Below are 27,679 nucleotides of genomic sequence, written 5' to 3'. Positions count from 1 at the left end.
TCACTTTCTTATAGTTATTCATTTTCCTGGTCCCCTATTTAAGTTTTCTAGATTCCTGCTATGAGTGAGACCATCCGGTATTTTTATTTTTCTTTCTGGCTTATTTCGCTGAGCATGATCCCTTCCAGCGCCATCCATGTTGCTGCAAATGGCATGTGTTTATCTTTTTTGAATGCTGAGTAATATTCCATGGTATATATGTACCACATCTTCTTGATCCAGTCATCTATTTTTGGGCATTTGGGCTGTTTCCAAAGCTTAGCTATTGTAAATAGTGCTGCTATAAACATAGGGGTGCAGGTGTTCTTTGGAAGAACTGTGTGGAGATTTCTGGACCTACTAAACATAGAGCTTCCATATGATCCAGCAATTCCACTCCTAGGTATTTACCCAAAGGACAAAGAAACATCATTAGTGTTTTCTTACACTAAGAAACAATTTGTAAAAGCAACGCCAAAAAAATGTCTGACTCTTTCACTTTACCAGTTTCAAAATAATGACTTCGTTCCTTAGTATCCTCCAAAAGAACCTGATGGAATTTATTTTTCTAAAATGCTATTATACATTTTTTAATGCAAGCACATTCTAGTGTTCCCAACCAACTGTAATCTTTTATTTTTGCTTAACTTGTTCCATCTTGACTATTGGAGGTGACTCAAATTGGTTCCTGAAACAATCTCATGTGATCTCAGTAATTTTAAAATCTTCCTTGCTTTCCAGTGTGACCTGCTGATCCAGGCACTCATATATTTCTTATATGTTCAGATTTGGAATCACCATTTCTAGATACTCTCATTCCTATAAATAGGCATTGGTAATTAGAGACTTCAGTCTGAGTGCTAGAGGTGCAAATTGCTACTGGATTAGTCCTTATTCCAAAGATTTTTCACTAAATAGAACTATGAAATGCTTTATTTCCCCCATGAATTTTACATCATGTATTTCAAATTCAAAACTATATTAAGGTTTTGTCTTAACCTGATAAGTATTATATTTTTTTTCTCCTACATTAAAAAAAAATGCCACCTGCCAATGGCACCAATATAATTTATTTTCTCTGTCACACAATGCACACAAAACTCTTTTAATAATCCAACTTTACAAGAAACTAATTACCGAAAGCAGTTTGTTTCCCCGCATCCACCAATTTGTTTTGTCCTTAGAGCACATGCTCCTGAGTACACGTAGTCAAATTATTGTGCTTTGAAATAGTTTCTCTTGGTGTGGTTAATATACCATCCCACTATAGAATTTAGATATTTTACATACCTTTATATATTCCATTTTGGCTTTTTATTTCATTGTATTTTATAATCATATAAAATATGTACATGAGTCCAAAGAAAAATATTAAAAAAATCAAGGTATAGCAAAATAACTAGATCTGTCCTTGACACATCTATGTAAACTCTTTGATTCAGTAAGATTTCCCCCCAAATTTTCCTGTAGAATGGACCCTTACTGGGCATACTTTTCTTAAAGTAACTTTTAACTCAGCAATGAATTCTGTATATAATGCCATAAATGTATAGAAAGGCATTCTTCCTTTTTATAGCTACATAGTTAGTGCTTGAGTGGGTCACCATAGTTAACTAACTACCATAGTTAACTAACTATTGTAGTTAACTTGTTTTCGGTGGGGGTAGTGTGGTAACATACATCAGAGGAGGTGTGAACCTGTTCCCCTAAATCAGATACAGTGTTCTGAACAAATGTTACTTCAATTTAACAAAATATATTTTTCCTTATTCCTTTACTATTAAAAATATTCTTGTATTATATGAAATGCACTCTACAGGCTTTGTTAATGTTGTGCTTTTGTCCTGTGTCCAGGTATGCCTGATAAATTCATTTACCATATGAGTGGAAATATTGTGGGTTAATTTAGGGATCTAGATTACTTTTTCCTTCAAAGAGAATTTTCATTTACTCCTGGCAAAACTTAAAATACAAATACATTGCCTTCATTTTATCTTGGATTGAAAGAATTCAATGCTGGTATTAGACTTGGTGAAGTCTAGTCTATTTTTGTGTTGTGTGTTTTCCTAACCTTATAGCCCTTCACAGATTTAAATACAACCTTAAGTGATTACCAGAGTCCTCCTTCCTCACATACTTCTGAGTTCAATAGGACTTCCTAAAGCTCTGCTCAGTTCCTCAGCTTTGTGCCCCTTATATTGCTTGCCCTTTAACTCTGTTACTCAGGAATTTTCACAATGCTTCAAGGGTAAAAGCAAATCACTTCCCCTTTCTCTTGAGTCTTGGATGTCAAATCCTGGATGCTGGTAACATTTATTCCTTCAACTAGATTTTTCTTAAGAATTGCAATTCCACTCCTAGGTATTTACCCAGATGACACAGCAACATTAATTCCAAAGGGCACCTGCACCCCTCTGTTTATAGCAGCACTATTTACAATAGCTAAGCTATGGAAACAACCCAAATGCCCAAGAATAGATGACTGGATCAAGAAGATGTGGTACATATACACCATGGAATATTACTCAGCAATCAAAAAAGATAAACACATGCAGTTTGCAGCAACATGGATGGAGCTAGAAGGGATCATGCTCAGCGAAATAAGTCAGAAAGAAAAAGAAAAATACCGGATGGGCTCACTCATAGCAGGAATTTAGAAAACCTAAATAAGGGACCAGGAAAAAGACTAATTAATACAAAGTAAAATCAAAATCAACAAGCAACTATATACCAGAGACACACTATGGGGGGATGGGGAGAAGAAGGACTAGGGTCAAAATAAGGGGGGGTACAATTGTGTGGGGAATATAACCAAAATGAAAATGCATATATTGTGCAAAAATGAAAAATGATGTAAGAATTAAATATTTTTTAAAAAAGAATTGCTATTTGCCACAGTAGAAAGTTTAAATTTATACACACTACATTGTTATAGCTAGGAATCAATAAAATTTTTAGGAAAACTTATCTTTTTTGACGCAATAGGGAAATATTCTGAGGTAAGTGAAGTTAAAGATAGTATCACATATCATTTAATGACTTTATAAAAAGGGAGTCACAGAAATGGAGAAATCACTGGTCAAGGACAGTCTACTTTTCCCTTGTCTCTTATTAAGATGGGGGAAAAAAGAAGGCAAAGCTCTTAAAGAGGTAGGAGGAAGTGGATTTCACTGTGCAGTGGAGGAGTTGGCCTCATACCAAAGCACCTTACATAGGTCAACCATTTTAATGAAGGAAATCAGAAAATGTGTGTAAGATGAAGGTATGTTGGTATGTCTTGTAGTATAAATAAAAGAAGGATGTTCTCCTGATGTTTTTTTTTTTTTAATTTGAGGTGTCAACTCTTTTACTGTGTTGAGCATAAGTTATGAGATATTGATGATTGGGGGAAAGAGGAGAAGGTATAAATTATTCCTCTCAAAGAGTGAGAAAGTGATCTGTCCAATGGTATGGTAGGATGTACTTACTAGAAAGTACAAAGTTTACTTTGGGATTAGATTATTTGGTCATGCCATTAATGTAGCATTAGTTTTATATTTTATATTTTGTTATTCTCTGTCTCAAGCAGCAACTTGGAGGCAAGCATGAATATTCAAACTATGGATTGAATTAGGCCTAGGATATTTCCTGGTGAATGCAACAAAGGTTAAGAGTCAAAAGGCTTTGGGGTATTTTTTTTTTTGATAGGCAAGGAATTTAAGTTGAGTAAATGGTAGTACAAGGCCATAAAATGGTGAAGAATACTGAAATACGATTGGCTCTATGGAGTGAATGTAATAGTTGTTTTCAAGAGCTACTGGAATGAAATGACTAGGGGAAAGACAGGATTAAGTGCTCAGATTAAAGGTATTAAAATCTGAATACTCTGCTTCTACCTTATTGCTTACCCAGAGTTCTCCCCAGTGTGGCTGTGAATTCTTGGAAGGGGAGATGACTGAGGCTGAAGAAAGATCTATATTCATTGGGGCTTAAATAGCTCAGTTGTGGGCCTCTGTTCTGAAAACTGGATGTAAGCTCAAGACATCTTTTTATTAGGGAAAATGGTTTGGTGGTCCTCAGGAAATTGAGGCAGGGAGAGATGTGCCAGTGTGGAGGCAACAAACACGTTTGGCAGGAGTAGAATGGAAGTTGGCGACAGTACAGGTGTTCACTATGATAGAGGATAATCATAAGTGGGGATAAGACCACAAAATTGAATCATTCAAATGTAGGCTAATTAAAAAATATAGACTAAAATTATATAAATTATTTCAAAATTTAAAAATTGTATCCTTTAAGTCAAAATAAATTTAGATTATATTTTAAAATACTAAATTACACAAAATCTTAGAATAAACCTAAGTAAATAAAAAAATGATTTCCCTAATCCTCTCTAACATCCAGAGGTTGCTCCTGGAGCCATTTGGGGAAATATTTTTAAGACTTTATTATTTTTCTCGTAGTTCTGATTTTTGGAAATTCTCTTTAAGTGTCTGTCATTTTTTTTTTTTCATCTTGGTCAATATTTCTTTTCATTTTTAAACTGATCTCATTCTGTCAAGTGTTATAAGTTTGGATCAAGTAATTGTTCACCAACACCTTCCCAGAATTCCTATTTCTTGCATAATTTCTCAAGATCTATACATTTCACCTTTTTTTTTTACTTTAAATCCACTTTTTTCTGTTCCTCACTTCACAATATTCTATTATCTTTTAGTATGTATAAACCACCTTTTTTTCTTCCTGCCTGTTTATCTGCCTTCTTGTCTTCCATTCCTTCACTCTTTTCCCCTTTATTATTTTTTTCTACAATGGATTATGTATTCTAATATAATTTATCTTTTTAAATGTTTGAAATAGGTCTTGTTTATGAGCAACTCTTGAATTTGTGTGAATGATATTTCTCATTTTTTGTGTTTAGTTTTTGTTTTTCTTTGTTTACTAAGTTTTTTCATTCCAGTCATATATTTATGACATGTTCCTTGAAAAGTCTTTGGGTGTATGCAGTGGCTAGCTTTTAATCTATCTGCTCTTCCAGGTATGGGCAATCAGATTACCTCGTTATCATCAACCTTCTTCAATTACTAGACTCCACAAAAAAAAAAAAATTGAATGGAGATCATCAGGCTTGTCTACCTTAGAGTGGAATTGTTGCATTTTAGAATATCCATCTATTTACTTATACTGGGTTAGATGACACCATTCTATACTTAAGCAGATATGCAAGCAGCATTTTAAATCACTTATCCACCAATATTTGAAATTATTCAACTTTCTGATTTTTTTTAGTCACTAAATTTTACTTTGTGATAAAATTTCACTCTATTTGTATTGTTACAAACTGACCAGTGAAGACTTTGATGAGCTGAACTAAGATAGACTTGTGGAGAATATTTGAGTCTGGAAAATATAAGTCATCACTTCATTAGAGAATGTAACATTTTTAAAGCAACTTCAGTTTTTTTCAAGAGGCCTCATAAAACATACAAGGGACACCCTGAAAATATAAGGACAAATAACAGGAAGAGTGCAGGGCAGTGGCCCTTGGTGTATGGGAGAAAGTTCATTCATTTCCCCCCACCTCACCCTCCTTCAACAGACACTAGAAATAAAAACATCTTCCCTGGAACTCATACACAAGAGATCCTGGAGATTGTTATTTAGGACTCGGGAGCCTTCTCGGGGCTTCGTTTGGGCAATATTAGGAGTGAGCCAGAAAACTTTGCACATCTGGCTAATAAACTAGATAGGGGGTTCAGCGTGTGTAAATTTAGTACACTGATGTAGCTCATGCATCTGTACTCACGGAGGGTGAATCTAAAGTGGAACTCAGTTTTCGGGGGACTCATTATGTTGTAGCTATTTGTGACATGTGCTCACATAGGGCATCTCTTTGGTATCTTACAACAACCTTCTAAGGCAGGGTTTCTTAATCTCTGAATTGCTGTCATTTAGGGCAAGATAAATATTTTTGTTTGGGCAGGGAAGGGGCTGTAAGTTGCCTTGTGCATGATAAGATGTTCAGCAGCAACCCTGTTCTCTACCTACTACATGTCAGGAACAATTCCTTTAGGTGTGGCCACTAAAATGTCTCCAGATACTCCAGTGTCCCTTGGAGAGTGGAATTACCCCCAGTTTAAAGTCATTGTTTTAAGTTAGTGATCATCATCTGTATTCATCAGCTGAAAACACTAACATTCTCAAAGCCTGATCATATAGCAAGAAAATGTTGGAGGTGGGATTTAAACCCAGGTTGTCCTTGCTTAAAATCTCCTAATACTTTCCTTATTCTGTACAATCAATGATAATATTCTTTTAGATTTACATAATTCAGCTGTTTTCCACCATTTTTTCCGTTCTTATATACAAGAGGGACATAATACAAGAAAATCACTTTAGTAGATGACTGGAACATTCTTCTCCACACGCCCATACAATATCTAGAGACATGCTATGGGGTCTGTGAGTTTTCATTGATTATACATATCAGTTCACTGAATAGTTGACATTTTTTTAAGGTAGTAAGGTCGATTTTTATTTTTCTCCTTTTATGAAGCAAAGAAGTATCTAATTGTACTCAAGATGATGACAGATATATTAACAAACCAGGTCTTCAGAGTCGTAGAATTCTGTTCTAACTATATCATATCCATTTGGTAGGAAAAGGTAAGATAACTTGCTAGCAAAAATCAAATAACCTGGCAGAAAAATGGGCCAAGCATCTAACTAGACATTTTTCCAAAGAAGACGTTCATGGCCAGCAGTTAGATGAAAGATGCTCAGAGTGTCACTATCAGGGAAATGCAAATCAAAACTACGATGAGATCACCTCACACCTGTTATGATGCCTATTATCAAAAAGACAAGAGATGACAACTATTGTCCAAGAAGTAGAGAAAGTGAAACCTTTGTGCACTACTTGTAGGAATTTAAATTGATGCATTCACTATGGAAGACAGTATGGAAGTTCCTCAAAGAAATGTAAAATACAACTATCTTGTGATCCAGCAATTCCACTTCTGGGTATTTATGTGAAGGAAATGAAATTACTATCTTAAATAGATATCTATACTACTCCATTTATTTTTATATAATAATTTAAAATACAAAAATCATTTACAATAGCCAAAAATGACAATGATCTGTGTTCTGGACAGAATTATTTTTAATGGATACAACCTTTTAGTTTTGTGAGATAGGACTTCTGGAGATAGTGGCAGTGGTTGCATAATAATATGAATGTTTAATACAACTACGCTGAGTACTAAAATGGTTGAGATAATACATTTTGTTGTATTTTCTAACATGAAAATTTTTTAAATACTAAGAATCATATTCATTTTAAAGACTATGTAAGACAGGGTTTTTGCCTATCAGAAACATTAGCTTTATTTTATCATAACCCTAAAATTACCCAAACTTATACACACATGCCAAAAATTTATATAATCTGGGAGGCCAACCAAAGTGTTATTTTAAGAGAAAAGACACAAAAGCAGTATAAAGCAAATTATTGTAATGTAGGCCTGTTGTTTTATATTTGGTATGTCTGCCCTACTTCCTTTTTAGTTCCAAGGCACAATTACTACTGTTTATTGCCAGGACAATGTTATTTATGGGCTGAACTCCCATCAAGAGGGTCTCCTTTCTCTGTCAGCAGTGGTTTAATGAAATAGCCTTTCACCTTTCAAGACAGGCCTTTAAATTCTCTCTGTACAAATGGAAATGGTGTAGGTCATTTTCTTCTAATTGCTTGTGGACAAGGATTGACAAGCCACCACACAATTTAGCTTGATTGGCAGATTTTTCTCAGAAGTAGTCCAAGCCTGAACCAGCAATTTCAGCACAAGATTTAGATGTCTTGTCAGAGCTTGGTAGGAAAAATTAGCTTTATTCTGAGTGCTCCAAAATAATTTTTTTAAAGAGAAGCATATCATCGTTCTTTAACACCAAATATGTTGTTTTGACTATCCTCTGAAATAACTTTAATAATTGTGTTATGCAGCTGACCCTTGAACAATTTGAGGGTTAGGGATGACAACACCTGCACAATCAAAAATCTGCTTATAACTTTTGGTTCCTCCAAAACTTGACTACTAAAATGCTGCTATTGACTGGAAGCCTTACTGATAACATAAACAGTTAACAAATAAGTTATAGGGTCTAGGGCCTCCCAGGTGGCACAGCGGTAGAGCGCTGGGTTGCGAAGCTGCCCGCGGCCTCTGTGGCGCCGGTTCAATCCCCGGCTGCTCCCCGGCCACCGGAGGAGGGTCCCACATGGCGCGCAGACCTCTCCTGCCGCCCGCTGCTCCCCTCAGCAGTGTACTTCAGTCCTTCTGCCTGCTCTGCTCCCTACTCTGGCTCTGGTGAATTCTTTCACCCTCCCGCGCTTCTGACTGTACCCAGTGCATGTATAAACAAAACAAACAAACAAACAAATAAATAAAAAAAAAACATGCCTCTATAAAAAAAAAAGTTATAGGGTCTATCTATTATATCCAGTATTCTTACAATAGTGTGAGTTAGAAAATAGAAGTGTTATTAAGAAAATCATAAGTGGTTCATCATAAAGGTCTTCAACCTCATTGTCTTTACATTGAATAGGCTGAGGGTCTACATGTAAGTGGACCTGTGTAGTTCAAACCTAGTTTGTTCAATGGTCTACTGTGGTTGGTGGCTCCTTCTTAAACTTAAATTGAGAAATGTGTAGGGAAAGTATTTTTGAATTGAGACTATGATGTTATTTTTAAACTACTAAGATTGATATAATTAAATTTAAAAACTAAGATTCAGAAAATCATGTATATTAAACTATTATGGTATGCAGTAAGAAATGGTAAGGGATGCTAAAGAAACATAGGTAACACTTGTTATCTAACAGAAATGCTGCTCTCTTTTTTTCTTGGTCTTATTTCTCCATATTTCACCCCACATTGCAAGCTGCTGATAGTATTCCTGCTAAATAAGTTTACTGCAATCTTTGCCTGTACTTTACGATCAGATCTTTAAGGCACATTTTGAAAATAGATAATTATGTATTTGCTTTCTTTAAAAGATCAAAATCATTGAATTGTTATTTGTTAGGTTAAAGTTTTTGTGGTAAATAAAAAACAATTAGAAATAAATCTTTAGATGTGTGGTTCTCAAGCTCTGGTCTCACGGGAACCATTTAAATGTGTAAAAGATGTGGAGGAACCCTAAAATTTTCTGTTTGTGTGGATTAAGCCTATTGATAGTCACCATATTAGAAGTTAAAACAGAAAAGAATATAAGACACATTAATGGTTTTCAAAATAATCCATTACATGATGATATAACTAGCAATTTTATTTTGAAAATATTTTTCTATAATCAAAAATTACTGAGAAATATGGTATTGTTTTATGCTTTCAAAAATCTTGTCAATATCTCGATTAATACAAAGCAGTCGATTGTTTTTTATATATGCTTCTATAACTGTTGTGATAGTGTCAAAGAACCACTGGGAAACTCCCCCATAATACTCACTAAGAATGAGGGTGAAAATGGCAAATGACATATTATGAAAATAGTTTTGCTTGCGGATCCCTTGGGAGGATTTGAAGAATCCCCGGGGATCCCTGTATTACGCTTTTAGAATCCATGCTTCAAACTGAAATTTATGTTCCATAGAAGGCAAATGCTTTTTCTGTTTGAAACTAATAAAACATTCCCTTTGAAGATCGTGTCAGACATTTAGGTTCCATCTCTATTGGAGATCAAATTTCATTGCTTCCCTATACAATGGTGGTATTTCACATTCTGTGGAAAACCATCTCCTATATTTGGGCTAACCCTGCTACTGACAAGAGTATTGTGGGAATGGCAGGTGCAGAATGGTGAAGAACATTCTTTTTAGGACACAGAAGGCTGTTGAATACAAAACAAATCGATTTTCATCAAAGACCAGAAAAGAAAACACCACTACATATGCTGTATATTTTAGAGACATTTTTGTCATCTACTCCTCTGTGAAGAACAGCAGTAGTGTCCAAAGGTGTCCCTGAGAGCCAAGTGAAATCAAGATAAAAATGATAATTATTTTAATATAATATTCTTATTCCAGCATTCCAAGAAATATCTGAAAGAATGACAGTTGTACTTACTACAGGCTGCCCTTACTACTTACTATAAACTAATACAAAAATAATTATAGTGATTGATCTCCACATTTTACATGTATTTTTACCCCTAAAGTAGAAAATTCTCTGACCTTGTGTTACCTGACCTAGATTATGGCAGCTATAGTTATGGTCTGCCTTTGCATTTATGCAACTTCTTGCAAGTTCCCAGTTAAAGTTTATGTCAGAACAACCGAAGGATAATTTTTAAAACACCTGCTTGGTTCCTGTTCCTAAACTACTGGATCACAGCTGGTATCGTTCAAAACTCTGAGTCAGACAAGCTTCCCTGATGTTCCTGTTGTAGACAAACCCTTCATCTCTCTATACCCGCCTTGTCTGCAATCTGTAAGACATGTAAGGCATTGTACGCCTCCTTAGGGCTATGCTGACCTGCTTTTTTGTCTCTGAAAGTCACTGCTCAGGAACTATCAAATACTTAGCACCACCTCTAAGGGAAAGAGTTTTTAAATATATTTCTTACTACATGGGGCATCACTTCCAGCAGCCACTTCTTTCCAATCAATTCTACTCTTTGCTATGGAAATACCTACAGTTTCTGGGTATATTTTATTTTAGCTATAGGGCGGTTTAGTTTTGCAGTCCTCTTTAAGGAATCTGAACACCCTTTTCTAGGCTTTTGAAAAAAAGGGAGATAGGTTTCATGCCTTTGATGTGAGAATCCTCTCTGGGGGAAGCCTACATGTAATCAGGATGCTCCAATTCACCAAGACCTGTCACTGAAGGGGATGGTGGAGGGGTGCGAGTTGGGATGCAGTGCTGTGAGAGGCATCATAAGGCCATGCTCAATATTCTCTCTGGAATAAAAATCAGTAAATACTATATTGGTTACTAAGAATATTGACAGTTTTCTGTTTTCTAAGTTGCAAAATCAAGATCATTAAATGCCAGGCACTTTCTCTATTGGCAGCTGAAGGAAAGTGCCTGTGTGGTCAGGATCTGGGCAATGAGGTGGTAGGAGAGAACTTAGTTAGATATTTATATTTGCAAAAAATATGTCTTTAAGAATATGATTCAAAGTCCTCAAAACTGTTCCATGAGGGTCATGGTGTGTATACAGAGTTGGATAATGCAGTGATGAAGTGCATTATTGCAGTGTTCCACCTGGCAGTGTCCCACCTGGCAAATGGAGCAAATGGTCCAACTTAAGTTAGCTAGAATCAGCTACCAGTGACGTGACAAGTGCTGCTGGTGGTGGTAGACACAGCGTGGCAATTCATGCATTGACGTGCAGAAATCCCTTCTGTTGATAGAAGACAGAATATTCCTTTTGATCTTGTTCCTTCAGGTATTTTTGCCCTTCTTGCTATATCTGAACTAGTGGGTAAACAGAAAGCATGCCCGTTATCCCTTATTCTTTAAAAAAAAAATTTATACAAGAACTGGGGTACAGGCCAGATGTGCGGGAGGGTGAGAGGATTCACCAGAGACAGAGTAGGGAACAGAACAGGCAGACTGACTAAAACACACTGCTGAGGGAAGCAGCGGGCAAGACAGGAGAGGTCTGCTGCGCCATGTGGGTTGCTCCCTGGCCGGCCGGGGATTGAACTGGCACTGCAGAGGCTGCAGACAGCTTCACAGCCCTGTGCTCAACCGCCAGCACCACCAGGCAGGCCCTATCCCTTATTCTTATAAACCTGTATTTTCAGTATTTTCCTTTGTGCTTTACGGAACTGAGACCTATAGAGGCCCAATTTCACTAGGCTAATAGTGATTGGCTTGGTATTAAAATACTTCACCCTAAACCTCTCTCCAACCCCAACTCCAATAGAATCTTGGTGTCTGTTACCCATTTGGAGAAATTTAGATATCTGGAAAATATTTAGCTGTATAAATTATATAAGGCCAGTTGATCATCTAAGGCTAATAATAGCAAAAGAGATCATTTACTGGTTTTTAGCTCTTGTACCAAATTAGCCTTGATTTCAACAAAAATAATTAAAAAATGGCAATTTAACATTTGATTTCACTTGGGCATTTTGTGATATTTAAAATATTTACATGATTTTAGTATAGTCATGCTTCATGGGGAGTTTCTTCAGTTTGTTTTCCTTTTTTAGCATGAGGCAATGTTAATTTTACACACAGGGACACCCTATTGTTCTAGAAAAAAATCTTATGAGAATAATTACCTTGCCCTGTTGACAAATTGTTTAGCCGAAATAACAGTGCCATCTGCTGAAAAGGACTAGTGAGTCACAGAAAAGTTTTCAGAGAACTCATTTTGGTTGGAAACACAATGGCTGAAGATTAAATAAAAAAAAAAAGGACCTGGGGAGGGCTGAAGTTAAAGGAAGAGAAAACTTCAGGGTACAGGAAAACTAGAACATCGAGGAGGAACTTTAAAGATGAAAAGCCTTGATAGGATGTAAATTAAAACAGCAGCATTTAGGGCAGGCTGGAGCTTCCAAGACATTCTGATTAATGTGTGTGTGTGTGTGTGTGTGTGTGTGTGTGTGTGTGTATATATATATATATATATATATTTATAATGCCAGTAAAACATTCTGGTTAATTGAAGGAAATCTGTGGAAATGGTATGTGTACGAGGAGGTCACTAGAGGATGTGACTGCCAGTTGATCTCCTTGCTGGACCTGGGCTATTGATAACTGGAGGCTCCTCAGCCTCTTCCCTGTGCTGTAGAATGTATGCACTGCCCGCCAGTCCACAGCCTTGAGGGAAAAATATATTACCGAATCTGGATGATATACATGACTAAAGCCCATTAGGGCCTCTGCATAAACTTTTAAGATTCTGATGGGTGGGTGCAGAGATCTAATGACCTGCAGCCACCCAAGACAAGGCTTGCAAGTGCCCTTGCTTATTAAAACCACCAGCTCCCAGTCTGGAGCGCCTGCCTTTTCATCTCTCGCCTTGCCCTGTATGGGTTGCTTGCAAACCAAGGGTATGATTTATTGAAAAATAAAAAGGTTGATGAGAATAGTTATTATTCTTAAGTCTCCTCAAAAAAAATACTCTGGTGGAAGATTGGAGAGAAATGTCATTGTTAGGACACCAACATTAGGAAACATTGATTATTGTTTCTCAATACTTTAATTTTACTGATGTATTTGTAGTTTGTTAAAAGCATATCAGGCTGGCAAATTCATTTTCAAAAGAATGTCTTCAAAATAAGCTTCTTAAATATTAAATATTGAGTTATTACTTCCCAAATATTTCTAATTTCTAGTTGTTTCTTTTCTAACCCTATCCTAATGACAGCTCAGCAATTACTAACTGGTATTCTGAGTATGAATGGATGCTGTGATTATAATGAAAGGTTTGCCCTGGAATGCTTTTGAATAAAAATAAATAGCACATAACCCTTTTGTTATTAAAATGAGAAATAATCTGGACTACAGGATTGATAAGACTGCATTTCAAGAATTCTGTATGTCATGTTAGAAGCAATGTAATCCTAGAAATACATGACCTGCTATCTGAAAATAAGTCTGTTGAGTCAATTTTGACGTGTTCAATGTGTCATTGCATTTTTCATTGTTTCCATGTATTTACCTACAAAACATTTTATGGTTTCCTATATGATATTATATAATGCCAAATATCTAAATGGAAACTGAAAATTCAGAGAAAACCTCCTGAACTCTATATTCTTTTTTATGCCAATCCTTTAAATATTCTGAATCTAAGTTTATCTCTTGAATATGGCATATTATTGGATTGTACATTGTTAATGTGGAAACATTTTTTTTTTAATAAATGAAGTTACCTGATTTATAATTACTGGTATGTTTCACTCCCTTCTCTCATTCCCTCCACCAGATCCTTTGGAATTTAGAAAGTTTTGGATTTCTTCAATAATGATTTATTTGGCTACTTCTTGAGATGGTTACACTTTATTGGTTTCCCAGTATGAAACCAGTTTTAGCTGGTGATGTCTTTTTCCCTATCTCTTCCCATTGTCTTAGTATCAGATTTGAAAGTCATTTTTCTTTTATTTAATGCTTATAAGGAAGGCTGCAACTTTATTTTACACTATGTTCTCTCCCATTGTCTCATGTATCTTAGGATCTGCATTTTCAGAACATAAAGTTGTTATGTATTGTGGTTCTTAGAATTAATCTACGGTGTTAAATATAGGTAACAATTCTCACTACCACTCTAAGTCATTATCTCTCTCGTCTCTTGTCATTTGACATGTCTAAAGTATATTCTCTGGGAGGGGAGGGATTGGGGTCAGAATGGGGGGCTGCAATTGCATGGGGAATATAACAATAAAATTTATAAAAAAAAATAAAAAAAATAAAGTATATTCTCTGGTATATTACTAGGTAAAGTCTAATGGTAAGTATATTTGCTGAGTTCTTGCATGTTCAAAAGACCATCTCTTTACAATGGAATATTTATTGGCTGCATAAAAAATTTTTAAACTAACTTTTTTTTTTTAAAACCAAAGTACATAATATGTAGGTATTTCTATTGTTTGTGGCATGAAGTATTATTGCTGGAAAATAAAATACTTTTACCATCTTTCTCTGACTGATTTTTTGCTTGAATACTTTTTTCTGTTGGTGCAAGAGGGCTATCAATATTTAGGTCAGTATCGATAGTTTGTGTGTGCTATGTATTTTCAATATAGAGTCTTTGTCTTTATATTTCAGGAAATTTTTCTGTCATAATGGAGTTAAGCTTTTTCCCCCTTCTTAATTGCTTTCCTCGAGGCAGCGGAGACAGAAGTATGTATTGGTTCTTTCTCATGTTATTGTATTGGTTTACATGTATTGGTTCTTTACATGTATTGGTTCTTTCTCATGTTATCTTCCATTTCTGCCATTTTTCCTTTATGCTTTTTATCCTTTCTTCAGTTCCTCATAAGAGTCTCTTCAACTCTTATCCATAGATAGTATTTCTAATTTCATGTGCTTTTTCTCTAGTTGAGTTTGCATATTTGAAATATTTTTGATATATTTATAATTCTTTTCTGAGTCTGCATCTTCTGTCAAATACTTTTTTCAAGTCACCTCACTATTAAGTTCATCTAATTCTAATTCATGTTGTTCTTTCACAGGTATGTAGGCGTGAAAGAATTTTCCCTTCCCTTCTAGATTCTTTAATTAGTCTAATAATTAAATTGACTTAAGACAGTAACAAGAGAAAATAATTTATTACAAGGCTAAGTGAAACAATTGAAGCTTATATACTGTCTTGGGCTAAGGAATGGAGTAGGTCCCAGGGTTTCCAAGGGAAGGGGAGAAGATGGTATTTCACAGCATGATAAAAGCAGATATGTGATAATTTGGTGTTTATCTGCCATGTAGATAGTTCTTTTAGATTAAAAAATGTTATCTCTGTAACACAGATTTCCCCCACTATCCAAAAGTAAATATTTGGTAGGCTAGTTACTGGGTTTATGACTGCTCAAAATGTTTTCTATCTAAACTAATGTTAATAGAATTCCCAAACCCCCAAAACAATCTACCAAATCATACCAATCGGAATGTTCACCTTTCATACAGTAGGGGAAACCTATGGACTTTTTTTTTTTCTAGTATAGGCCCTCTAACTAGATTCTTTTAAGTAGTTAAGAGAGTGGTAAAGTTTTTCTTGACTCTGCTGGGTCTTCATTGCTTACAACTCCAAATAACACACATGGCCAAGGCAGCTTATTGTAGAACAGACTATTCTGCTTCCTTGCAGGTCTTGCCACTATCTTAAATAATTTTAGGAGAGTGACAGTATAAAAATTGCAGAGTAGTAATTTTTTACCATCTTCTCCCAAATGAACAGCAATTTTTACAATCACAGATTTGAGTGCTTTTGTGTAAGTCTGAAGGTCTAACACAGAGCTTCCAGCACACTGTTGGAGTATAAAAAAGAAAATTGGCTGCATAGAAGAGGATGAGAGGAGCAATTTCACTTTGCCCACATCACCCCTACCCCAATGTGCCACAGCTTAGTGCCAAGAGAGTCCATTCTTAGCCCATGATTTCTCCCATGGAAAAAAGTGAGAGTATGTGAGTGAGTGCTTGGCTTTCCCAGCTATGTAGAGTGTTTCCATAGAGGCCCACTTCTTTGTCTTCCCACCCAGAAAACTGAGGAGCTTATAAACTGGAGAGGACAGAGCAGTTGGGAGAATAACAGCCAGTGTCTCTCAAAGGGCATCAAAGAATTTCAGACCAACAAAATAAAATGATAACTTACAGGCCGGGAGAACATATTTGTGAACAATCTATGTGATAATGAAGTTAAAGTCCAATATATATAAAGAACTCATAAATCAAGAGAAAAAAAAAACAAAAACAAAAATTAAAACATCTCTAATAACCCAGTTAAAACTGGGAAGATTACCTAAATAGAATCCCCCCCCAAGACAAACAAATGGCCAATAGATATATAAAAAGGAGCTCACCATCACTAATAAGGGAAATGTAAATCAAAACCACAATGAGTTAAGACCTCACATCCATTAGAATAGCTATTATTAAAAAGGTGGGTGATGATAAATGTTGAGGATGTGAAGAAAAGGGAACACTTACTGCTTGGTGGTAGGGATGTAAATTGAAGCATTCATTATAGAAAATAGTTTGGAGATTCCTCAAAAATTTAAAAATAGAACTACTGCATGATCAGCAAGTAGGCTTCTGAGTATGTACCCAAAGGAAGTGAAATCACTACTTGGAAGAGTTATTTGCATGCCCATGTTTTTTGAAAAATTATTCATAACATCCAACATAGGGAAACAAGTATTTATGGACAGATAATGGATAATATGGTATCTGTATACAATGAAATAATATTTAGCCATATAAAAGAAGGAAATCCTGCTATTTGCAAAAAAAAAAAAAAAAGTGGGTGAACCTCGTGGGCAAATTGAAATACAGAACGACAAATACTGTATCGTCTTACCTAAATGTTCAATCTAAAGAAAACTAAATTCTTAGAAACTTCATAGAGTTGTGAATACCAAGCATTGAGGGTGGGGAAAATATGGAACTATTGGTCAGAAATCACAAAGTTACTATTCCAGGGTGAGTCACTTCTGTCCATCAAATGTACAGCATGACAACTATAACACTTGACTGTTGCTAAGAATGTAGATCTTAAATGTTCTCCCTGTGCATACACATGTACACACAAACATACACAGTGGTGATCATGTTTGGCAGTGAATGCGTTAACTAACCTTGATATGGTAAACATTTCATAATATGTACATGAATCAGATTATTGCATTGTGCACCTACAACTTACACAATGCTAGGTGTCAATTGTATCTTAATAAATCTGGAAAAATAATACTAGCTTGAAATACGTGCTGCTTTTATCTAGTTTATGGGCATACATTCTGTTGTTCCATAAGTGTTTATATGACATCATTTTGCTCCTCATATTTTGTGTAATTTGTATTGAGTTTTGACCAGGATCCATTTTCTTGTTTGACGTTCTGAAATCAAATTTCTTTTCCTGTGCTTTGAGGAAAGTCAGTTGACTAGAATAGCCTTTCTAGTGTCACCATTCTAGAGTTTGCTCTTCTGTTGTGTTCATGAATTAACAGTAAATCCTGCTGCCTGTATTCTGAGATCTGCTTGCTCCTGTTCTAGCCCTTAAAATTTATTTATTTTATTCCTTTCTCTTTGCACCTATTGTTCTTGTCCTCCTTCATTTGGATTATACTACCAGCAATTTCACCTCAGTGATGGGCTGTGCTAGGAAATAAAGCTTGTGTTTTTGAGCACTTGACAGTGCCCAAAAGACTGTAACACAGTTGTTTCTCAGTCCAATTGCATTTGCTCATAAATTTATAGATGTGGCAATATAGATAAATGCATGATATATAAAATTGTATTTTTTCATTATGTACATTCATTTTATCAGTACTATGCAACTGTTCACAAAACCCACCTTGTTAATGGCTGTTTTAAGACATTGTGTATTGAATTAAAGTTTCCAAATATTATCACATTTGAAATTTGTAATTTTAAAAAAGGTCTGAGAAGTATTTTCATTAGGTAGCTATATGGCCTGTTTGGAACATGTGTGTTAGGATTTACAAGTTTTGATAATTCAGATATTCTATATGTAAGACTCCATGCCAGATTTGATGAAGTTATATAAAATGATCACATGTGCACATTGACATTATCATAGAAGGAATCATTCTCCAAAAGTTGTAACCCAAAGGTCAAGTCTGAAAATTGATATGTAAAGATAAAAGTAAATAACCACATCGTTTTCTGGATTGGAGTGTGGAGGAACCAGAGGAAAGGGTGACGAGAGAGTTAGCCTTGATGACTTTATCATCCCTGTCCCATGTAGTCTTTGGAATGAAATAAAACTCATGTCCATAAAATACAATGTTTCTTCGTAAAATGATGGCTTTTGTTTCAAATGATTTTTAGAGTTGTTTTTGTTAATTGTCTTTATATTTTAAGTATCATTCATTTTAATGTATTTATTCCCAGGTTTCTCTGAATGGGCTTATGAGATCAGCACCCTTCATTTCCAGAATGTTTGTGCACCGATTCAGGTAAGGAAATTGCCTTATACTTTATTTCACATTTTATATAATTGTGCTGTTCCTCTTCTTCTAGAATTAAAATATTCCATTCATTTAACCCCTTTATGCAATAAGTATCTACTGGGTATTGGCCATATTATTGGCACCTTGCCAAGGGCATCAGAACAGTTGTCACTGTCCCGAGGACTAATGATGGCATCGGGACAGCTTGAACTAGCAGTGCGGCCTGGTGGTGAGTGTTAGTCCAGTGCCGGATGTGAGAGACTGATTTTTCTTTTCATACTTTTGTTTTAAAAGATTTATTTATTTATACAAGCACTGGGTACAGTCAGAAGCGCAGGAGGGTGAGAGAATGCACCAGAGCCAGAGCGGGGAACAGAACAGGCAGACTGACGAAATACACTGCTAAGGGGAGCAGTGGGCATGGCAGGAGAGGTCTGTGCGCCATGTGGGAGCGCTGCAGAGGCTGCAGGCAGCTTTGCAGCCCAGCGCTCGACCGCTTCGCCACCGGGGAGGCCCTCTTTTCATTCTTTTACAATTAGCTGGAGTTTTCAGTAAATTAGGGGAGAGTAGGAGGAGGATATAATGTCAGGGGAGCCACGGGGGACCAGATCACGTAGAACCTTGGAGTCAAGGGTGAGAGTTTTATTTCTGTTTTGAGAGACATGGCAACAACAGACTGGCCAAGTAGGGGGAGATTGGGAATTGAGTTTTTAACATGTCAAGTTTGAATTGCCTTTTAGACATTCAAATCCAGATGTCAAGTGACAGTTAAATAAATGAGTCTTGACATTTAGGGGATATATGAATTTGAAAATTATCAGCCTGAATCTGTTGAAGATCACCTAGGACAGAGAGAAGTCATCGAAAGACTGAACACCCAAATGCTCTATTACTAGAGGACAGGAAGATGAGAAAGAATTGGTAAAGGAAACAGAGAGAAGGCAGAGGGTGAGGAGAGCCCAGATTAAGATGTGTGCTGAAGCTGGGAAAAGTGAGAAAGAAATATCAGATGCTGCTAAGTCTAGACATTTAAGAACTGAGAATTTGCTGATAAATTTGCTAATACTGAGATCTTCTGTAACCTTGTCAAAAGTAAGTTTGTTTTTTTTTTTATAGTTACCAAAATTCCTATCCTCAGTGGAATGTGTGCTTTCACTTAGAGCAGGAACATTCAGGAAAGGAGGGATTTTCCAGGGAACAGAGTGAAAAGATGTTGGAGAGGGATGATTATTGTATAACCTTAAAGGGTGTGCAGAACCTATGGGATGGTTCCTTGGTGACAGGGCATCCATTAGTGATCTTGGGTTTCTTGCAGGATTTTGGGAAAGCCTCACTTAGTTTTGATGACCTTCCTGGTAGTTTGGCTGATGAAGTTTGCTTTGTGGGAAGGTGTTGGCTTTCCATCCCACTTCTTCCTGAGACGAGTGGGATTAGAGCAAGGCTGTTGCATGGTGTTATGGGAAATTGGATGGGCATCTGCTGGTGGGGTGGGGGGATGTTTCAACTACTTTAGCTGTGCGTGTCTCTAGAGAGACTTGAAGCTTTAAACTCTGTTTTCTTTTTTGACGAAAAATACGTGTAGGGCTATTGCTGGTTGTAAATAACATTTCGGTTTTGTAGTGATAATATGTTTGACACATGACCTGGTACACAGTAGGTATTCATTAACCAGTGGCTCTTAACTACACAATTACTGGAAATGGTTTTAAGGACTCATTGTTTAGTGAGGTTTTTCAGTTATTAAAATAGGCAGATGTGCCTAACATAGCATATTCTGGAAAACTAAATGGATATAGTCTCTCGTGATATGTGGAGAGAGAGCATATGTGCATGTGTGTGCAAGAGAAGCTGGCTTATCAGCTTGTCAGGGTGCCTTTTGTTAGCTGTTCAAAAAACATGTCTTTCATGTGACTCAATAGGGCTTATAACTTTAATTATAATTCTGGTTACCACTGTAATTAACTCAGTGAATCAACAAGATGAACACCAGCAAGTCCTATAATGTCTAGAAGTCATTAATCTAGCACAGTCTTTTAATCCCAGTATTTGGTTATTCAATTGTCTTCTCCTGCATGTTTGATTAAATTGACACTCTGCGTTGTTTTGACCTATAGGGAATTATAGACACGAAGTTTTCTATTTTGCTTTTTCTGTTAAAAAATGAAACTTCTGAAAAGTGGGAAACTCCAAGTAGTCTGTTAATTTAGAAACTTCTTGAAGTGTATGATGATATCCTTTGAACACGTACTTCAGATCTGCCCATTCATTTGCTGCTAAATATTTAGGCCATGACAAATACTCAATGTTTACCTAAACTGAGTATGAATAGAAATTATTGGATTGTCCAACTTTCTAACAGAAACAACCTTTCTAAAGGTAAGACAAATTTTGCAAATCTTTTTTCTTTCCAGAATAATCTACATATTTGTCCTATTTCTAGCTATGCTTGTCTAGTTTTGGAATCCTTAGAAATGTGCTTAGGATCTCCAAAGATCTTAGCTTTTTAAACAAAAGAAACTAAAACAATTGAATGGATGATTATTGTGAATATTACAAATCTGTACATAAGATGAATCATATAGCCATGGTTAATAATATCATTAGCATGAAAATATAACTCATCATTCCGCTTCCATGGTGCTTAGGACTATAAAAAACACTTTGACCACATTTACTCTTGATTCTCACAGTCATCTGCCGAGGCATTGTGTTACTACTCTTAAGTTATAAGTGACAAAAAAATAGTGCTTGAAGAATGTAAGAATAGCCTGTAAAGTTGCACAGAGAGCTGAAAAGTGAGACTAGAACTTGTTTCAAGGCTGTTCTTGCCAATGCCATGCCTTTACCACAAGATGATGATTTGAAAAGTGCCACTTATTTCTCATTTAAACATGATCTTCAGCTCTGTTCAAGTTGTATAACATGTTTCCAAGTACAACAGATAAACTCCCCCTTTGATACATTTTCTTTCTCTATAATCCATTTACATTGTCAGTATTTTGAACCTTTATCATTTCATACATATCATCATTATAAAATTTGGTATCCTATAGTTCTGATTCTATAATTAGTCTTAAAATAATATTCAAACCAGGAATGTCCTAGAATTCTATTCATTTACAATCTGGGGTTGCCTTCGGTTTTATCTTCTGTAACCCCTTTATTCCAGACCTGGAAAAAGAGAAAAAGGAAGGCCACATGCCATGCATCTATTGATAAATATTGAAAAGGTGTGATTCAAGCCACATACCAAATAAAATATACTTTGTTTCTACTTTGATGTATTTTCATATCAATGAAATTTTAAAATCTGTGCAAAGCTATTTTATAAGACTTACAGTGAGCAAGATATTAATGATGATGGAAGATTTTATTTATATATATATATTACATCATTTTTCATTTTTTGTACAATGCTTGCTTTCTCCTCAGGTGTAGACCCCGTAAAATTTCCACCACCAGTTCACCTGTGAACCATCTCCATAGTCCCTTGTGTTCTTCCTGCCCCTCTTTTGATTCCTCTTCCTCTCCTGCAGAGTGTCTCTGATTTACAGTTGCCTGTTATTTTTCTTTAATTTATTATATTTTTTTCCTGATCCCTTATTTGGTCCCCTTATATTCCTCCTATAAGTGAAACCATCTGATGTTTTTCTTTTTCCTTCTGGCTTATTTCACTGAGCATAATCCCTTCCAGCTTCACCCATGTTGCTGCGAATGGCATGAGTTTATCTTGTTTGATTGCTGAATAGTATTCCATTGTGCATATATCCCACATCTTCTTGATCCAGTCATTTATTTTTTTTTTTGGATATTTGGGTCATTTCCATATCTAACCTATTGTAAATAGTGCTGTGATAAACGTAGGGATGCAGGTATTCATTTGAATTAAAGTTTTGTGACCTTGGGGTAGATTTCTAGGAGTTGAATTGTTGGGTCATATGGTAGCTCCATTTCTAGTAGTTTGTGGAACCTCCACACAGCTTTCCATAGTGGTCAAACCAGTTTGCATTTCCACCAGCAGTTGTTGCTAGTTGTTTTTTTTTTTTTTTTATGAGCCATTCTTATTGGTATAAGGTGGTATCTCATGTGGTTTTGATTACATTTCCCTGATGATAAGTGATGTTGAACATTTTTTCATATACCTGTTGGACAGTTGCATTTCCTCTTTGGAGAAGTGTCTATTTAGCTCTTCTGTCCATTTTTTGACTGGATTGTTTACTTTGCTTTTGTTGAATCATATGTGCTCTTTGTAGATCTTTGTGATCAATTCCTTATCAGTTGTATGGAACGCAAAAATTTTCTCCCAATGAGAAGGGTGTCTCTTTGTTTTGGTTAATGTCTCTTTTCCTGTATAGAAGCTGTTTAGTTTGATATAATCCCAGCTGGTTTATATTTTTCTTCACTTTCTTTGTTTTGGGGTCTGTTTCTTTAAAGGTGTTACTGAGGTATAAGTCATGTTTGTTTTACCTATATTTTCTTCCTTATACTTCATGGTTTCAGGTCTTATGTTCAATTCTTTTATCTATTTTGAGGGTTTTTTTGTGCATGGTGTGAGGTAATAGTCTAGTTTGATTCTTTTGCATGTGGTGGTCCAGTTTTTCCAGCACCATTTATTAAACTGTCCTTGTTCCTTTGCATATTCTTTGCTCCTTTGTCAGTCTGTGTGTCTGTTTTTGTTCCAATACCATACCGTTTTAATAATTATGGCTTTGGTAATGGAAGATTTTTTGACTGATTTCTGGGTGTTCTGATAATGTGATGGGGAGTTTTGGAACCATAATTATTATGTAGTTATTTAACAAAGTTTACTTTTTTGCCTTTATTATTATGAAATTAGTAATTATTTAGTGTACCATAAATGTTTTTCATAATTTGTGGGAATAGAATGTAATACTCTAAAGTTGTACTACCTTCTATAGTAAACACTAAACAATCCATGGTATTTCAAATTCAAATTAATTAAAATTTAAATGTAGTTTTTTCAGTCACAATAGTCACATTTGAATAGTAGGCTCATGTTGCTGGTAGATCATGTACAGGATGGGGTAGGCAGAAAACATTTTCATTGTGGCAAAAAAATTCTATTGGAAAATACTAATTGAAAAGATTGAGAAATTAAACATAAATATAGTTAGTTTATATAATTTGGAGATATCAAAAATTACAATTGAAAAACTCAAGGTGTTTTCCTTCCAAAATGTAACAGTATTTATTTGTAGGTGATGGATATACAAAATTTTGAATCAAAACTATAGGAAGCTCATTTTGAACTGAATTTTTGAAAATATTATTAGATATTAAATACTTTACACAGAAACAGCTTTTTGCAAGTCTAGTGGTTACTGACTCACTCACCCAGGTAAACCATGCTCTGTCTAGGTCTACATATACCAATGTAAGAATAATATGAAGTGAGCAATCTGCAAATTTTCCTCAGCTGCCTTGTGCAACATTGGAAAACCCCATGCTAATTCATAATGTGCCTCCAGAACCATAATTTTTAATGTAAAGTAAGCAAAAAAGATACTTCAAACTAGTACTGGGGAAGATTATATATTAAGAGACCAACCTACTTGCATTCATGCTGAAGGAAAGAATTTAACAAATTGTCCTTTCTTTTTCTTAAATGCATCTGCCACTCATATCCTCCCCAAACTCTGAAGTAGTGTTCATCTTTCACACTGGTACTGGTCCAGCTCCTAAACCTCATGGTGTTTGGATGTAATAATCTTGTGGGTGGAGTTGGGGAGTGTGGGGGATGAGATCTAGGGGAAGGCTTCCTTGTATCCTGAACCGTGTTTGATGAGAGCAATCCTTAGGGTCTTTAACTTATTCAGTGCTATCCCTGAGCTGCAGACCCCTGGGAACATCACTCCCAAGGTGTGATGTAGTAACTTTACCTTGATGTGTGTCTGTGAGAGGTGGGGTCCTCTAAAGTACCATGCCAGTCTGTGAGTCCTTTTGCTACAAGTGCCTAGGGAATTTTTTGAATTCCTATTGCTTGGGAGATTTGTGTGTTGTTGTTGTTGTTTTTTCTTTGTCTTCTACATTGGAGACATCCAATTAAAATATTTAAAGAGCAAGAACTAGAAGTCACAAATTCCTGGAAGTTATTATACCTTATTTTAAACAGTAATTGACTTAGACACGTACACTTCCATCGTGTTCTAGATTGCTACAGCCTCTAGGAAGAGGACAGTGACTTTTCATCATGTCTTTGCTCAAATAAGTGTGCAATCCCATTATCTCACCACTAGCAGTCATGGTCTGGCCCATATACACAATCAAACAATTTCTATTTGGCCCCTATGACCTGCTGAAGATAGTAATAAAGGGGATGAGAATGAATGGGTTGTGCATCAGAGTCATTGAAATCACATTCTGTGCTTTGATGTCTCTTCAAAGAGCATCTTGCTGGTGAAGAGAATGACTGGGAAAGTTATTAGTGAGAAGTCCAGGGGAACATTTTATAAATATATTTCTGACAAGGCAGATTCTGGCTATTGTTAAAAGGTGAAAGCAAGATTTCAACTTGACCTTGGTTTCTGGCCAGCAGCCAGGATTGCAACATCTCCCAACGCTAATGTAGCTATGGTATCAGGAGAAAACAAAATCAAACCACGTACATAAATATTTGAAAATTGCCACTTTCATATTAGTACCGATAGTCAAGCTGTTGCCAAAATCCTAACTTTAAGGATAAATTTGTCCCATGCATTAGTTTTAAATCTCAGTGTAGGAAATCATCCTTGTAATTATCTATAATGGCTTACCTTCTTCTGAGTATGTTTTTAGTGACATTTTCTTCCCAATCTGAAGCAGCCCTTGTGAGTTGGTGTGCCAGGTAAAACACAGAAGACTCAGCTACATTTAAATCTCAAATCTCAGATAAATAATGGATACTTTTGTAATATAAATAAGTCTCAAATATTTATGAGTCATAATTATACTAAAAATATGCATGGTTTGTCTGAAATTTAAATTTTGTGTCTTGTGTTTTAATTACTAAACTGGCAATTCCCATTTGTGAGTTTTAACGGTCTTTCTCCCTTTCTATACCACTGTATGAAAAAGACAGGATTTTTTTTTCCTTCTAGCTCAGAGGTTTAAAACTATGACTGTGTGTTTGAACCACAAAAAGAACATCAGAATAATGTGTATACCCAGGAAGCACCTAGGTCTGGGATAAGGTCCAGGTATTTGTATTTTTAAAAGCTCCCAAATTTATAGGAAGAAGTTATTATATTAAAAACCACTCACAGAACATTAAGGGCATCCTCCTGCCAGCACAAGACCTGGTAGAAAAGAAACAGCATGTTTACCAGATAAAGAGGAGACAGAGGGTTACAATTTTTAAATATTTTACCTTGCAGGATTTGGCCTAAGCTGACACAGGAAACTGTTGATAGAGATGTCTTGTCAGAGTACAAATTGTTCCTTCCTACTCTGGTAAGAACAAAGCCCGTGCTGTCTCCATGGGTCCCAGCAGAAATCACATGAGGGGCACCCAGGATTTGCTTCTCTCTCATACCCTTTCAAGGCTGTATGGCTGGGAGCAGCATAGGCAGGACATAGCTCTATGGTCACAGAGAGATTGTTTGGTGTGTACAAGTTGGCCTATCCCAACTCACAAACGATGGCAGCATATTTAGAGACTGGATTTCCCCAGTCAAAAAAATAATGTACCAATCCTTATAAGCCTTGCAGCACTCTCTTTTCAAGCCTAACATAGGAGGCCCTTTTGTCATTTCCTTCGCATAGTTTCCTTAGCATGTTGAACAGAAAAAAACAATCCCTGTCAACACTATCTGAGGGCCTCCTTTTCCTTATGTCATTTCAAGTCAGTTTCCAAGAACCCTTGACAACAATGTTAAATGAGGTACCTGAATTAAAGAGCTGCATTACAATCTATTTGCATTGGTCCATGTTATCTCTGGAAATGAAAGACTTTAGTTATATTCATGAATGATCTGGTGGCTTCAAAAGTAGTTTGGCCATGTGACTAAGCTCTGAACAATGGAATGTACTTTGGAGTTGTATGAAAAAAATTCTAGAAAGTTTCCTTAAAAGGTGGATGCTTTTTTAGAAGGATAACCACCTCTTTCTTTTTCTTTACCATTATCTGGAAAGTAGGAATGATGTTTGGTGTTAGAGTTAGACTATAATGATGACGCCCTATATTTGCATGGTAGCACAACAAAATAGTCTTCTGCCACTGTCATGCATTCTTTGAAACAACTTGCTAGACTGTTGTTTAAACAAAAATAGGCTTTATCTTGTTTAGGTCACTGTTCTTTTGGATTTTCCATCCATAACCATGCCTAAGATGACCTGATAAAGTGACTTTCTGGATATACTGCATCTTTAATTTTACTGAAAGGTGGGAAGCAGCATTGACTACACTTTCTAGAAACTGTGTTGGATCTGGAAATGTTTTTGTACTATTCCATGATAGCCTGAGCTTGGTCTTTCTATAAGCAGTTACTACTGCTATTTCTACCTTTTCCTAACTCAACTGCAGCTCCTCTGGAAACCAGATGAGACAGATTCTGTGAGTAGAGTAATGGTGCAAGTAGCACTTTGTAATTTGCTGATACAGCTTTTCTCCCAACCTACAAAACAAGTCTCAAATAGTACGTAAAAACAACTGTAGTTCATGAGAATACTTTTCACAAAGCTTTATATGCATCCACTGCTGTTAATTTATGCATCACCCATCTTGGTATTAATTGAAAAAATAAAGAGACAACAGAAAAGTTAAATGTCCTGGGTAAGCAAAAATATATTCAATTGAGTTCTGTAATATATGCAGCTATAATGCATATAATGCATTTCTGTCTCGAAAACATGCTTCAATCTATTAGAGAAGTCTCTAAAAGTGATTGAGACTTCAATTGCTATGAAAATAGAGATATTTTTCTGCCCTTTGAACTACATTTAATAGTGATGATTAATTTTATTTTACATGCATGATTTTCCTTCATTAAATCAATCTTTAGTTATGATCTCAGTCTGAAAAATGTGGATCAATGTGAAAGAGAAATAACTTATTTTACATTATTATAATGAAACTAGGCA

The sequence above is a fragment of the Talpa europaea genome (genome assembly GCF_964194135.1).
Source record: "Talpa europaea genome assembly, chromosome: X".
Classification (NCBI taxonomy): domain Eukaryota; kingdom Metazoa; phylum Chordata; class Mammalia; order Eulipotyphla; family Talpidae; genus Talpa; species Talpa europaea.
The sequence above is the reverse complement of the archived record's forward strand: the minus strand, read 5'-3'. Positions refer to the sequence as shown.